The sequence below is a fragment of the Erinaceus europaeus genome, chromosome 10, assembly GCF_950295315.1.
Source record: "Erinaceus europaeus chromosome 10, mEriEur2.1, whole genome shotgun sequence".
In the NCBI taxonomy this organism is placed as follows: Eukaryota; Metazoa; Chordata; class Mammalia; order Eulipotyphla; family Erinaceidae; genus Erinaceus; species Erinaceus europaeus.
This window is the reverse complement of record NC_080171.1, coordinates 97,333,881-97,350,148: the sequence shown is the minus strand read 5'-3', so window position 1 is coordinate 97,350,148 and position 16,268 is coordinate 97,333,881. Positions and strand designations below refer to the sequence as shown.

The following is a 16,268-nucleotide window of genomic DNA, read 5'->3' as shown; positions in this document are numbered from 1 at the left end:
TGGATAGAACTTGAAGCCATCAGGAGTTGGGTGGTAGTGCAGCGGGTTAAGCACACATGGCGCGAAGTACAAGAACCGGCGTAAGGATCCCGGTTGGAGTCCCCGGCTCCCCACTTGTAAGGGAGTCACTTCACTAGTGGTGAAGCAGGTCTGCAGGTGTCTGTCTTTCTCTCCCCCTCTGTCTTTCCCCTCATCTCTCCATTTCTCTCTGTCCTATCTAACAACGACAACATCAATAATAACAACAATAATAACTACAACATCAATGAAAACAAAGGCAACAAAAGGGAAAATTAAAAAAAAAAAAAAAAGAACTTGAAGCCACCATGTTAAATAAAATAATTCAAAAAGAGATGGACAAATAAATACTGAATGATCTCACTTATAGGTGGAAATTAAGTAAGGACAGAGAGGGAAATCGCAAATCAAAACTTGAACTGGCTATGGTGTATTACACCAAAGCAAAGGACTGTGGGAAAGGAGGAGGGAGGGCGGAAAGGAGGAGGGACCTTGAGGTCTTGTTGCATGATACATACGGAGATGAGAAATTTGACTCAGATGTAAACCATTAATCCCCCTCCAATGAAAATGAAAAAAAAGAATAAAGAAAGGATCAAGCTAGTCTATAATAGATTAAGCACTGCCAGAACAAATCCCAGTGGTTTCTAAGGTATTAAAGCAAAATACTAACACCCCATAATGTAGTATTTGTAGTGTCTAGTGTTCAATTAAAAATTATCAGATATTCACAGAAGCAGGATGTGTCCTGTAATCAGGGAGGAAATCACTCAACAGAAATGGGGCCAGGAGGCAACTCACCAGAGAGAGTGCACACCTTACTGTGTATGAGTCCCTGGATTTTAATCTCCGGCATCATCGTAACTTTCTTTCTTCTCTTCCCTCCTTCTTTTCCTGTGGTTATAGATTAGAGATATCAGGGAATAAGATCAGTGTTTTTGTTTGCTGGATTTGTTTGTTTTGCTTTATTTTTTCCCCTTATATTTGATAGGACAGAAAGAAGTTGAGAAAGGAGAAGGAGGTGAAGAGGGTGAGAGAGAAATGCCTGCAGCATTATTATACCACTTGTGAAGCTTCCCTCTGTAGGTAGGGATCAAGGACTTGAGCCCAGGTTCTTGCACAAGGTAACCTGTGCATCCAACCAAATGAACCACCATCTAGCCCCCTCAAAGTCAATGTTTTAGTTATTTATTGTTGTATAACACTGCCCCCAAACCTGGTGGCTTAGAACAGTAATAACATTATCTTACAATTCTGTAGGTCAGGAACCCAGCATATCTTAACTGGGTTCTTAAGCTCAAAGTCTCTCACCAGCCTGTAGTCAAGGTGTCAGCCAAAGCTACAGTCCTTTCAAGCTTCAATGGAAGCAGGAACTTCTAAGCTTACTGAGTGGAAGCTGACAAGTTCATTTCTTTGTCACGTGGCCTCCCCTTAGGGAAACTAACAAGATGGAAGCTGACTTCATCAAAGTAACTAAGAACAAGAAAGTACTAACAAGGAAAAAACAGGCCTTACGTAATCTCAGAAGTGACATCCCAATACTTTTGCTCTATTTATTCTTCAGAGTAAATCACTAGGGCTAGTCTATAAACAGGACACGGAGATTATACAAGGATGTGAAAAGCAAGCAGCATCACTGGCAGTCCTTTCAGAATCTGCCTACCAATCAGTGAACTTTAAGACTGGACAATAGGAACTATTCAAACAGAGGTTCAGAAAGAAGAAAATGTATGAAATAAATAGAGTCTGTGGAATAATATCTAGTGCTCTAACATATATGTAATTAGAGTTTCACAGATGGAAAGAAAACTATTCCATATTTGATTAAAAATGTCAATCCACCCATCTCAGAAGCCAACAGAGGCTATGCAGGAAAAAAAGAAAAAGAAAAAAAATCACATCAAGGCACATCATAATCAAATTTTTGAAAACCAATGATAAAGGGGGGGAAAAAATCTTTAAAACAGCCAGAGAAGGCAAGGTAAGGATGGTTGTTAACGTCTCATCAGGATGCAGTCCTGAAGACAATGGAATGATTATCTCTAAAATACTAGAAGAAAATCTGTCAGCCTACAATTCTGTATTCAGTGAAATTATACTTCAGAAATGAAGGTGAAATAAAGGCATTTTCAGGCATTAGAAAGATTAAATAATTTATTGCTAGAGCAAGAAAGATAACTCACCAGGTGGGGTATACTGCCCAGGTTCAAGCCCTTCATGGGAGGGTCACAGCATCAGAAGAGCACCAGGGTGGTAGTATCTTCTCTCTTTCTCTCTCTTTATGGCTGAATGAAGAAGTAAGCCCAAGAGTAGTGAAATCGTAAATCCATGAGACCCTGACTAGGCAAAATATAAAAGAATTAAATGTTAAAGACTAGAAGGAAAAAAATACCAGGTAGAAACCTAAATCTATACATGCACACACAAAAAGAGCATTCAGAATTCCACCACTAGCCACAATATATGTATGAACCAAAACAATAACAATAATAATAATAATAGCCATCCAAAGAGAACTCTTAGAGCAGATAAACGGAAACTCTGACCACAGTCTGAATTCAACCGACCACCTGTTTTTATGGTCTGTGAGCCACACAAAACCACATTTTGTTGTTGTTGTAGCCTCCCTGCCCCCCCCCAAAAAAAAACTGTGCTTCTCTTTGGTAGGCCTATATTAACTCACTTATTTTATTTTAAATTTTACCAATAAAATGTGCATTTTCCCTTTATATAAGTAGCTATAAAATATTTCCTCAACTTTTCCTCTTGTTTGCTATCTTTCTTTGCTGGAAACATTTGCTTATCTTAGAGAATAGCAGTAAAAAGGCAAAAGGAACTACCCTGGTCCAGCAGAGTGTGAAGTACTTTAAATGTACTACTCATTTATTGTAACAAATCTAGGGAGGTCTATATCCATTATAGGATCTAGGAATATTGATATCATCCTATAATTATTCAGTTCTAGCAAAACTCTTGAGGGGCAGGCATTTGTCCTGTTTTAGAAATGAGGAAACGGGCCGGGCAGTCATGCAGTGGGTTAAGCGCACATGGCGCCAAGCGCAAGGACCAGCATAAGGAACCTCCAATTCCCCACCTGCAGGGGAGTGAAGCAGGTCTGCAGGTGTCTGTCTCTCCCCCTCTGTCTTCCCTTCCTCTCTCAATTTCTCGCTGTCCTATCCAAGAACAATGACAGCAGTAACAACAACAGTGAACTATAAGGGCAACAAAAGGGGGGAAAATGGCCTCCAGGAGCAGTGGATTCATAGTGCAGGCACCAAGCCCCAGCAATAACCCTGGAGACAAAAAAAAAAGGGGGGAAACTGAAAAGAAGTATGTAATTGGGGAGTCGGCCTGTAGTGCAGCGGGTTAAGCGCAGGTGGCGCAAAGCACAAGGACCGGCAATGGGGATCCCGGTTCGAACCCCGGCTCCCCACCTGCAGGGAAGTCACTTCACAGGCGGTGAAGCAGGTCTGCAGGTGTCTATCTTTCTCTCCCCCTCTCTGTCTTCCCTTCTCTCTCCGTTTCTCTCTGTCCTATCCAACAACGACGACAACAACAATAATAATAACTACAACAATAAAACAACAAGGGCAACAAAAAGGGAATAAATAAATAAAATAAATAAAATTTTAAAAAAAAGATGTAATTGATCCAAAGGTATATATTAATGGGAACAGTGGCTTATATTCTTCCCTCTGCCATTAATCCAAAGCCAAAGCACTTAAATGTTTGTGCTTATTTAATGGAAAAATATCCCTAGCCCTAACTCATAGTCTTTTTTTTGCCTCCAGGGTTATTGCTAGGGCTCAGTGTCTGCACTATGAATCCACTGCTCTGGGAGGCTATTTTTCCCATTTTGTTGCCCTTGTTGTTGCACTTGTTGTAGTTGTTATTGTTATTGTTGTCATAGCTATTGTTGTTGTTGGATAGGACAGAGAGAAATCGAGAGAAGAGGGGAAGACAGAGAGGAGGAGAGAAAGATAGACACCTGCAGACCTACTTCACCACTTGTGAAGCGACCTCCTGCAGGTGGGGAGCTGGGAGCTCGAGTCAGGATCCTTAGGCCAGTTCCTCGTGCTTGGTGCCATGTGCGCTTAACCAGCTGCGCTACCACCCAGCACACCCTCCCCCAACTCATAGTTTTATTTTAATAAATGTCTTCCATGGTTGGCTGTCTGGTTTCTCATCCTTACGTATATTAAATGCAGATAATTAAAAGAGAGAAGGAAGAATGACAGAACTTAATAAAGACAATGAGAAGTGAAAAGTGGTAAGAATTGACCAAAAGTAAAACAAGACAAAACTATTTTAAAAGCAGTCCAAGAACTCTTTAGTAAGTATAGTAGTACAGCTCTACAAACTGATTTTAAGGTAGGCGATAGAGCTTTTTGCAAGATAGGAAATCCCATTATATCCAGCACATATAGAAATAAGCAATTGTGGGAGTCGGGTGGTAGTGCAGCGGGTTAAGTGCACTTGACGCAGAGCCCAAGGACCAGCGTTAAGGATCCGGGTTTGAGCCCCCAGCACCCCACCTGCAGGGGAGTCACTTCACAAGCGGTGAAGCAGGTCTGCAGGTGTCTTTCTTTCCCCCTCTCTGTTTTCCCCTCCTCTCTTCATTTCTCTCTGTCCTATCTAACAACGACGATATCAATTACAACAATAATAACTAAAACAATAATAAAAAAAAGGGTAACAAAAGGGAAAATAAATAAATATAAAAAATTTAAAAAAGAAATAAGCAACTGTTTACTTTTAACTCAGATTAAAGGAGAAAATTTGTAATACAGAATTGTAATGCTTAAGGGAAAAAAGAGGTCTTTTGTATCACCCTCTTTGTCCACTCTTAAGAATTGTGGATAAATGAGATTTCATGTATTGTAATTTGGTCTCCCAAAATTATTTACAAACTCAGATTATCATAAACTAAGGACAAACTTTCAGATAGCATACTTCATGTCTTGCTAGTGTACCTAAAAGCCGAAAAATAAAATTCAGCCAATACTTGACTACTGAAATACCATATGATATCTTGTTAGAACAACTCACATATGAACTGAAGCATCAAAAAGCCTTTTAAATTATTGTTCTTTATTCATTTTCTAAAATACACGCAAGTGGTTCTGCTCTACATGGGAATATATCACTTGCCTCAACAAAAAAAGAATAACTTGCAAAATTGAGTTCCAAGTTAAACTAACCATTTATTAAAAAAAAAAAACATTTTTACTTGAATGACTCATAAGTTGTGTCTATTCATACTTCAGTATTAAGCAGACATTTTGTTGAAAATGAAGGAAGTGAGTCTGTGATTTCAATGAAAACAATTAATAACATTTGCTGCCTCTGATAAAATTCAGGCTTTCAGGTGAAAATTAGAATTTTGGGAATCTTACATCTGTCACTGTGAGCCTGGCTTCTCATTGCCTAAAGAATTTTCTGATGAGATCAGTGGCAATCTTAATGAATGTGATTTTTTTTTACATCATATAATGAAAAATGTCACTTGAAAGAACTGCATAATTAAGCAAACCAGTATTTTCCAGGCTATTGCATGATGTTAAAAGTCATGCAATAGGGGGCCAGGTGGTGATGCTCCTAGTTGAGCACACATGCTATAGTGCACAAGGATCCAAGTTCAAGCCCCCAGCCCCCACCTGCAGGGGGAAAACTTCACAGTGGTAAAGGGCGAAAGGTTCATGAGTGATGAAGCAAGACTGCAGCTGTCTCTCTGTCCCTCTCCCTCTCTAACTCCCCTTCCCCTTTCAATTTATCTGTTTCTATCCAATAATAAATACAGAAAACAAAAAAAATAATAATGCAGTGGTAAAGACTTATTTAAAGTATGAGTCAGGCCAGTAGTCTTTAATGTAACGTAATACAAAGTTTACTAATTTGCTTTAGATTATACATTGCAATTGTTCTTTAAGAATCAATTGTTTTAGGGAGTTGGGCAGTAGCGCATTGGATTAAGCGCACATGGCGCTAAGCACAAGGACCTGAGTAAGGATCTCGGTTTGAGCGCCCAGCTCTTCACCTGCATGGGAGTTGCGAAAGGCGGTGAAGCAGGTCTGCAGGTGTCTGTCTTTCTCTCCCCCTCTCTGTCTTCCCCTCCTCTCTCCATTTCTCTCTGTCCTATCTAACAACGATGACATCAATAAAACAACAATAATCACTACAACAATAAAAAAAGAATCTATTTTATCAAGGAGCAAAGATGTCACCCTTTTTTCTTTTTTTAAAGTTTTTTTAATCCTTTTTTAATATTTATTTATTCCCTTTTGTTGCCTTTGTTGTCTTATTGTTGTAGTTATTATTGTTGTTGTTGATGTCATTGTTGTTGGATAGGACAGAGAGAAATGGAGAGAGGAAGGGAAGGAGAGAAAAGAAGGGGGAGAGAAAGAGAGACACCTACAGACCTGCTTCACTGCCTGTGAAGCGACTCCCCTGCAGGTGGGGAGCCAAGGACTCGAACCGGAATCCTTACTCCTGTCCTTGTGCTTGGCACCACCTGCGCTTAACCCGTTTTTTTTTTTAATCTTTTAATTTTATTTATTTATTATTGAATAGAGACAGAAAAATTGAGAAGGGAGGGAGAGATAGAGAGGGAGAGAGACAGAGAGACACCTGCAGCCCTGCTTCATCAATCATGAATTTTTCCCCCTGCAGGTGGAGACCAGGGGTTTGAACTTGGGTCTTTGCACACTGTAATATGTGCACTTAACCAGGTGCACCACTGCCTGGCTCCAAGGTTGAATTTTCTGTGTATTCTTAGCCACATATGAAAGCATGCATACAAACACAGATATATATATATATATCAGACCAATTGCAGAAGCAGAAAAGATAATCCAGTTTTATTCTCTTAAGTCAGATAGTACAGAAACTTCAGAAACAGAAAATAACAGCCTGTCACTAAACTCAAGTTTGTTGTTATTTTCAATGAATTAATATTTTTTAAATTTCTCACTTTTACTACTGATAGATATAATCCATATAAACTCCTTTTTTTTCCTTTTTTATTGGGGAGGATTAATGGTTTGCTGCAGATACAGTTGTTGGTGCGTATTTAAAATGTCTCTTTTTCTGTAAAACACTCTCACCCCTAGCCTAGGTCCTCCTCCCCTCACCCCAGAGTCCTTTATTTTGGTACAATACACCATAAACAAAGACTCTTAAAGATTTTCGGTAATTTTTAAAGTATATGGAATCCTGAGACAAATGGAAACTGCTAGTCTAGAGTCTTAAAAATAATCTTAAGAAGTATGGACTTCACTCTGAGGACATCAGAAAAGAGAGGAAGAGAGAGAGAGAGGGCTGCAGCATTTTAAGTACAGAAGTATGTGGCCAGATACATGTTATAAAAAGATAGCTAGCCCCTATCAATAGATGTTTAAGACACAGTCAACAATAGGGAAATGAGAAAGGAGGCAGGAAATGATCTCAGTCTGGGTGAAAGCTATTGGTTAAAACATGGAAAAGGGTGAAAGATGACTATGGGAGAATTATTTAGGGAACCAAATACCTAGAAATTTTGATGTGATGAGTAGTAAGATATCCAGTTGAGTTAGCAGGTTTTGATTCAAGGGGAACTGTGCTGTGGGCCACATGGGAAGGCAGTTGTGCTTCCTAGTTGCCTCTGAAATTCTAGAGAAAGGTCTAAGCCATATATCTGCTTTGGAGCATCAACAAATTGGTAGTAATTAAAGTCTAAATGGCAAACCTGACAGAGGAAAAATAGGAGAGATGAGGGTCACAGATAGGATACTGGAATTATCACCATGTAAGGGACAGATGAAGGACCAGAAGGTCACAATGGGATTGTAAGAAATGGATTAACTGGAAAAGTCAACTACAGGGAAAGGTGACCATAGCTCCATGGAAACCCTGGGAAGAGAAGATTTAAAAGAAAAATGTCAAATATAGCTGAGAAGCAGAATCAAACCAAGACATATCCACTGACTCAACTTAGAGGTCCTAGTGACCTTAGCAAGAGACTTTTCAGTACATAGATGAAAGACAGAAATTCCATTACCATAGTAAATTTTACAGAGATCCTGGATTATATGCATAAAAAGGTGCCAAAGAAATCTTGAGTTTGGATAGCATAATGGTTATGCAAATAGCTCTCTTGCCTGAGGCTCCAAAGTCCCAGGTTCAATCCTCAGCACCACCATGAGCTAAGAGCTGAGCAGTGATGGATCATCTCCAGGCTGGTGGTTATTCAAGAGGTCCTGGAGGGGCTACAAGCAGCAACAGATCATTTCTTCTCCTCTCCTCTCCTCTCCTCCCCTCCCCTCCCCTCCCCTCCCCTCCCCTCCCCTCCCCTCCCCTCCCCCCCTCCCCTCCCCTCCCCTCCCCTCCCCTCCCCTCCCCTCCCCTCCCCTCTCCTCTCCTCTCCTCTCCTCTCCTCTCCTCTCCTCTCCTCTCCTCTCTTCTTCTCTCCTCTTCCGGATCAACTAGGAATACCAAAGGAGCCCACCTGGTACTGCAACAAGACAGGACTAGAATGACTTCAGGAACACACCAAAGCACTGGTGAGTGCAAACACATGTAGCCACACCTAGGGAGAGATTAAGTGGCTGGTAACAGTCCGGCAGTTTATCATTTGAGACACCACCTCCAGTCTGTTCCACCAACAAGGGGACAGCTGAAGGGAGGAGAGGACTCCCCTGAGACTCACCAAGTGCAACTCTGAGTCTCCATTGCTACTGCCCTCAGAATCTGGAGTAATGGCACAGAGGCCCTGTGCTGAAACCAGGGGACAGAGAACTAACCAGGAAACTCAGGAGAAGACCTATACCTCCCTGGCATAGAGATGGGGCTGTGAAAGTCTCTTTGCATAACCACTGGATTATCTCTGCCACACCCTGCTTTATCTCTTGGTCAGGAGTCAGTGATTAAACTAAGAAGCTTACTTATAGTTTAAAAGCCCTCAGGCTCCCATCGCCTACAGGGATGAAAAAGCACAAAAGAGGCTTTTAAGCCACTGAACTCCAAATCAGGGATTAAAATACTATTGAAATAACTGTTAACTTCCACAACTGTGAACCCTTTAATTACCTTACTTAGACACAAGTCAATCCAGGCAATAGTGATCACTAATTTGAAAAGTACTGAGAGAGGGAACTCATAACATAATATATAAAATGGTTAAACCAACAAGAAGAAATATTGGAGAAATGAACCAGGACAAGAGTCCAGATAAAAGCCCCCCAAAGGGTGAAGCACAAAATAATGAGGTCAACATCCAAATACTAGCTAAGGAAATAATCACAGGAGTGAGTAAATAGTTTGAAAGAATTGTCATCAGAAATACAGAAATAACAAAGGAGACTCTGAAAGAAAACACTAATTATCTCAATGTTATTAGAGAGCCGAAAGCTGAAATCGTTGAGCTAAGAACACAACTAGCTGAACAAGCTAAAACAGTATCAGAACAGGGTAACAAAATAGACGAACTCCAGAAAACAGTAGAGGGGAGAGAGAATAGAATCAGTGAGGCTGAACACAGAATTAGCAAGATCGAGGACGAATTAGAGACAACTAAAAAAGAAGTAAGAGATCTCAAAAAGAGATTAAGAGATACTGAAAACAACAGCAGAGACTTATGGGATGCCTTCAAAAGAAACAATATACTCATTATTGGCTTACCAGAGGAAGAAAGAGAGGGAGAAGAAGAAAGCATTCTTCAGGCCATAATATCTGAAAACTTCTCTAGACAACATCAAAGACATAAAGATTCAAGAATCCCAGAGATTCCCAAACAGAATTAACCCAGACTTAAAGACACCAAGACACATCACATTTAGAATGGAAAGGAATAAGGATAAAGAAAGGATCCTGAAGGCTGCAAGAGAAAAACAGAGTCACCTACAGAGGAAAAACCCATAAGATTAGCAGCAGACTTCTCCACACAACACTACAGGCCAGAAGAGAATGGCAGGATATCTATTGAGTACTCAATGAGAAAGGCTTTCAACCAAGAATACTATATCCTGCTAGACTGTCATTCAGACTAGATGGAGGCATCAAAACCTTCTCAGACAAGCAACAGTTGAAGGAATCAACTATCACCAAGCCTGCCCTGAAAGAAGTTCTGAAAGGTCTCCTATAGGAGACCACCACAAATAGGCCATATATCAGAACACTCTAAAACTCTACAAGAATGGCATTAAAATATCTTCAGTCTTTGATATCAATAAATGACAATGGCCTGGATTCACCTATTAAAAGACACAGAGTAGGAAGATGGATGAGAAAAGACAACTCAACAATATGCTGTCTACAGGAAACCCACCTAACTCAACAAGACAAACACAGACTCAAAGTGAAAGGATGGAAAACTATTATAGAGGCCAATGACCCACAACAAAGGGCAGGAACAGCTATTCTCATATCTGACATGATAGACTTTAAAATAGATAAGATTTAAAAAGATAGGAATGGACACTACTTAATGCTCAGAGGATCAGTCAATCAAGAGGACTTAACAATTATTAACATTTATGCACCCAATGAGAAGCCATCTAAATACATCAAATGTCTACTGAAAGATACAGCAATATATTAACAGCAACACAGTCATAGTAGGGGACTTCAACACCCCACTCTCTCAACTTGACAGATCATCCAGGCAGAAAATCAATAAAGACATAAGGGAGCTAAATGAAGAGATAGACAAACTAGAACTATTAGACATTTTCAGAGTCATTCATCCCAAGAAACTGGAATACACATTTTACTCAAGTCCACATGGGTCATTCTCACGGATAGACCATATGCTAGGCCACAAAGACATCATCAGCAAATTCAAGAGCATTGAAATCATCCCAAGTATCTCCTCAGACCACAGTGGAATTAAACTAACACTTAACTATCAACAAAAGATTAATAATAATAGTCCCAGAATGTGGAAGTTCAACAGTATACTCCTTAACAACTATTGGGTCAAAGAGGAAATAAAGGAAGAAATCAAAATGTTTCGAGAGTTGAATGAAAATGAATACACATTTTATCAAAATATTTGGGACACAACTAAGGCAGTACTAAGAGCGAAGTTCATAGCCATATAAGCACACATTAGGAAACCAGAAAAAGCACAAATAAACAGCCTGATAGCACATCTTAAAAACTTAGAAGAAGAAGAACAAAGGAACCCTAAAGCAACCAGGACAGAAATCACTAAACTTAGGGCAGAAATCAATAACATTGAAAATTAAAAAAAACATACAAAAGATCAACAAAAGTAAATGTTGGTTCTTTGAAAGAGTGAACCAAATTGACAGACCTTTAGCCAGACTCACAAAACAAAAAAGGAGACGACCCAAATAAATCGGATAGTAAATGAAAGAGGAGATACCACAACAGACACTGCAGAAATTCAACATATCATGCGAGGCTTCTATGAACAACTATATGCTACCAAGCTAGAGAACCTGGAAGAAATGGACGATTTCCTAGATACCTACCAACTTCCAAAAAATAGTAAAGAGGAAGTAGGTAACATGAACAGGCCCATCACAGCTAATTGAAACAGTTATCAAAAATCTTCCCAAAAATAAAAGTCCTGAACCAGATAGTTTTACAAATGAATTCTACAAAACCTTCAAGGAAGAACTAATACCTCTACTTTTAAAAGTCTTCCAGAAGATTGAAGACACTGGAATATTCCCTTCCAGCTTCTATGAAGCCAACATCACTTTGATACCAAAAGCAGACAGGGACACAACCAAAAAAGAAAACTACAGACCAATATCTCTGATGAACATAGATGCTAAAATATTGAACAAAATTCTAGCCAACCTGATAGAGCAGTATATTTAAAAGATTGTTCATCATGACCAAGTGGGGGTTATCCCAGGATGCAAGGTTGGTTTAATATATGTAAATCAGTCAACGTGATCGACCACATCAACAAAAGCAAGACCAAAAACCACATGGTCATATCAATAGATGCAGAAAAAGCCTTTGACAAAATACAACATCCCTTTATGATCAAAACACTATAAAAAATGGGAATAGATGAAAAATTCCTGAAGATAGTGGAGTCTATATATAGTAAACCTACAGCCAACATCATACTCAATGGTGAAAAACTGGAAGCATTTCCCCTCAGATCAGGTACTAGACAGGGCTGCCCACTATCACCATTACGATTCAACATAGTGTTGGAAGTTCTTGCCCTAGCAATCAGGCAGGAGCAAGGAATTAAAGGGATACAGATTGGAAGAAAAGAAGTCATACTCTCCCTATTTGCAGATGACATGATAGTATACATAGAAAAAACTAAGGAATCCAGCAAGAAGCTTTTGGAAATCATCAGGCAATTCAGTAAGGTGTCAGGCTACAAAATTAACATTCAAAAGTCAGTGGCATTCCTCTATGCAAACACTAAGTTAGAAGAAGCTGAAATCCAGAAATCAATTCCTTTTACTATAGCAACAAAAACAATAAAATATCTAGGAGTAAACCTAACCAAAGAAGTGAAAGACTTCTATACTGAAAAGTATGAGTCACTACTCAAGGAAATTGAAAAAGACACACAGAAGTGGAAATATATTCCATGTTCATGAGTTGGAAGAATTCACATCATCAAAATGAATATACTACACAGAGCCATCTACAAATTTAATGCTATCCCCATCAAGATCCCAACCACATTTTTTAGGAGAATAGAAAAAATGCTACAAATGTTTATCTGGAACCAGAAAAGACCTAGAATTGCCAAAACAATCTTGAGGGGGAAAAAAAAAAAAAAAGATCCGAAGGCATCACACTCCCAGATCTCAAATTGTATTTTAGGGCCATTGTCATCAAAACTGCTTGGTACTGGAACATGAATAGACACACTGACCAGTGGAATAGAATTGAGAGCCCAGAAGTGAGGCCCCACACCTATGGACATCTAATCTTTGACAAAGGTGCCCAGACTATTAAATGGAGAAAGCAGAGTCTTCAACAAATGGTGTTGGAAAAAAAATGGGTTGAAACATGCAGAAGAATGAAACTGAACCACTATATTTCACCAAATACAAAAGTAAATTCCAAGTGGATCAAGGACTTGGAGGTTAGACCACAAACTATCAGATACTTAGAGGACATCTTCAATGAAACAAATCCAATTACAAAGAAGACTAAGACAAGCATAAACCTGTGAGACTATATCAAATTAAAAAGCTTCTGCACAGCTAAAGAAACCACTACCCAAACCAAGAGACCCCTCACAGAATGGGAGATCTTTACATGCCATACATCAGACAAGAGGCTAATAACCAGAATATATAAAGAACTTGCCAATCTCAACAACAGAAAAACAAATAACCCCATCCAAAAATGGGGGGAGGACATGGACAGAATATTCACCACAGAAGAGATCCAAAAGGCTGAGAAACACATGAAAAAATGCTCCAAGTCTCTGATTGTCAAAGAAATGCAAATAAAGACAACAATGAGATACCACTTCACTCCTGTGAGAATGTCATATATCAGAAAAGGTAACAGCAACAAATGCTGGAGAGGTTGTGGGCTCAAAGGAACCCTCCTGCACTGCTGGTAGGAATGTAAATTGGTCCAGCCTCTGTGGAGAACAGTCTGGAGAACTCTGAGAAGGCTAGAAATGGACCTATCCTATGATCCTGCAATTCCTCTCCTGGGGATATATCCTAAGGAACCCAACACACCCATCCAAAAAGATCTGTGTACACATATGTTCTTAGCAGCACAATTTGCAATAGCCAAAATCTGGAAGCAACCCAGCTGTCCAACAACAGATGAGTGACTGAGCAAATTGTAGTATATATATATACAATGGAATACTACTCAGCTATAAAAAATGGTGACTTCACTGTTTTCAGCCGATCTTGGATGAACCTTGAAAAATTCATGTTGAGTGAAATAAGTCAGAAACAGAAGGATGAATATGGAATGATCTCACTCTCAGGCAGAAGTTTAAAAACAAGATCAGAAAAGAAAACACAAATAGAACCTGAACTGGAATTGGTGTATTGCACCAAAGTAAAAGACTCTGGGGTGGGTGGGTGGGTGGGGAGAATACAGGTCCAAGAAAGATGACAGAGGACCTAGTGGGAGTTGTATTGCTATATGGAAAATTGGGAAATGTTATGCATGTACAAACTATTGTATTTACTGTTGAATGTAAAACATTAATTCCCCAATAAAGAAGTTAAATAAAAAAAAAAAAGAGCTGAGCAGTGCTCTGGTAAAAAAAAAAACATGTGCTTAAGATATAGGCAAGGTTGCAGAGATAGTGTACCGGATGTTCGTGCCTGTGGCCCCAGAAGTCCTTGCCTTGGTTCAATTACCAGCACTCCATGTCCCAGAACTGAACAGAGCTTTGATCTGACTCTCTCATGAAAATAAACCTTTTTTAAAAAAAAAAAAAAAAAAAAAAGATACAGACAAAAGTGTAAGTGAACCAGACCCAGCCTGTGCTCCAGACCGGAAGTCAGTACAGTTCGCCTAGCCTTTGCCATTAGTACAGCATATAGAAAAACACCAGTTCATACGGGTTGAATTGCAGGTCCTAAAGCTCTTGCTCAGAAATGCTTCCAACAGTGGAGGCCCAGCAGGTGTTTTCAGATCAGAGATTTCCAATCCAGCCTTTCCCCTTAGAGCCAATGAAAAGGTATAGTTTTTGCCTAAAAGAATGCATATGCCCATCCTTCCCCCTCCACAAACCCATTGAGAGCTCCTTACCTCTTCTAGAAAGGATTAGACCCTGAAAACTGAATTAAAAAAAAAAAAAACAGCTGTGTCTGATATAAAAGAAATAAAAATCTGAATCTCGGATATGTTCTTCATAGCCTTATTGTTATTACTGGCAACGTTGTAAGTAAGCTAAAAGCCCAACAAATAAGAGAGGTAGCATGAACTTCTATACTTATTGGAATACAGTGCTACCATTGAAGAAGATGGTTGTATTTAGTTAAATGTTAATTTAAAAAATGAGGCCCAAGGACTTACCTTGCTTAGTAACACATGGAAACTATATGGAAGGACCTACCTTCTATCTCTGGCACCACAACAGCTCTAGCAGAGCTGAGTGGAATGGTGCTCCACTCAAAAAAAGGTAATATATAGTTTAAACAATATCCCCCAATTATGTATAAATGTAGACAGATAGTTGGCCCATGTGTACAACCTTAGGGGAACTGTGGTGGCTTGCAGTGGGGCGACTGAAGATTCAGAACCCAGGTGGTGGGAATGGAGTGGATTTATACCCCTGTTGACATGTAATTTTGCAAATCAATATTTAATCACTAATAAAATTTTTAAAAAAAACAATAGCCACACACCCATCACTGAGCTTCCATGTCCCCACCTTCCCACCTCCCAAGGATAACTACCACAATACCTGAGAGTTTCAGACAAAACTGGACTGCAGGCTCCCACTGCAAAGCCCCAGCTCTGGTGAGCTATTGGCAGCCATAGTGAGAACCTGCAGGCTAGGCAATAAAAAGGGCCCTTCTCTCTCACACGTTTTGTTTAGTGGCAATCTGGGCACACTGCTGTCCCAGCTCAGGGTAATCACAACTTTCTGACAGCAGTCACTATCCTGGATGGACCAGAGAAATCTTGTTTTATCAGCACTGCCTCTTACTTAAATTAAAATTCGTAGTGTAGAAGATAAATTATAGCACAGTAACCCAAGCAGCTCCACTTCTGACATTTGTGCTGCTAATTAGTGTTACAGTCCATCTTCTCTATTTTAATTTGAAAAAATAAATGTAAATACATGTTTACATATCCAGATTTCCAGTTCAGTATTCAGAAGCAGATGGATATAGTTTCAGTGCCTGCCCTGATTGTGTGACCAGTGCTCAAATGCCACATTCTATACTGCGTTTCATTTATAAAACTCTGTAAAAGCAAATCTGCTCAGAGACAACCTAATTAAAAACAAGATCTTCAAAACAATGAGTACTTTATCTTCAAGCATCAGTCCCATCACTGTGTTTAAGAATGATCACCTTCAGCACCCACTGTATCCATGGAGCCACACTACCTGAGGTGCCTGACTTGCTGCTCTCCTCTGGCATAAGCCTGAGTTCCTGGATGGGGAGTGAAGGTGACAGTCCCTTGTCAGAGTCCCACCATTACAACACTGCACAGCTCAGATTGCACCCTGAGTCTCAAATTCTAGAGCTCATGTTTTTTGCTCTTGAGTCCTAGGTCATGTCTAGCCACCAAACGCAATTTAACCATTCAAATAAAATCCTTTGAAATAA

General features: G+C 39.6%; 1 protein-coding gene across 4 annotated transcripts in view; it reads left to right on the top strand.

The window, feature by feature from the left end:
- MAPKAP1 (MAPK associated protein 1) overlaps nucleotides 1-16,268 on the top strand; it is a 266,882-nt gene that overhangs the window by 239,139 nt on the left and 11,475 nt on the right. The window lies entirely within an intron of this gene.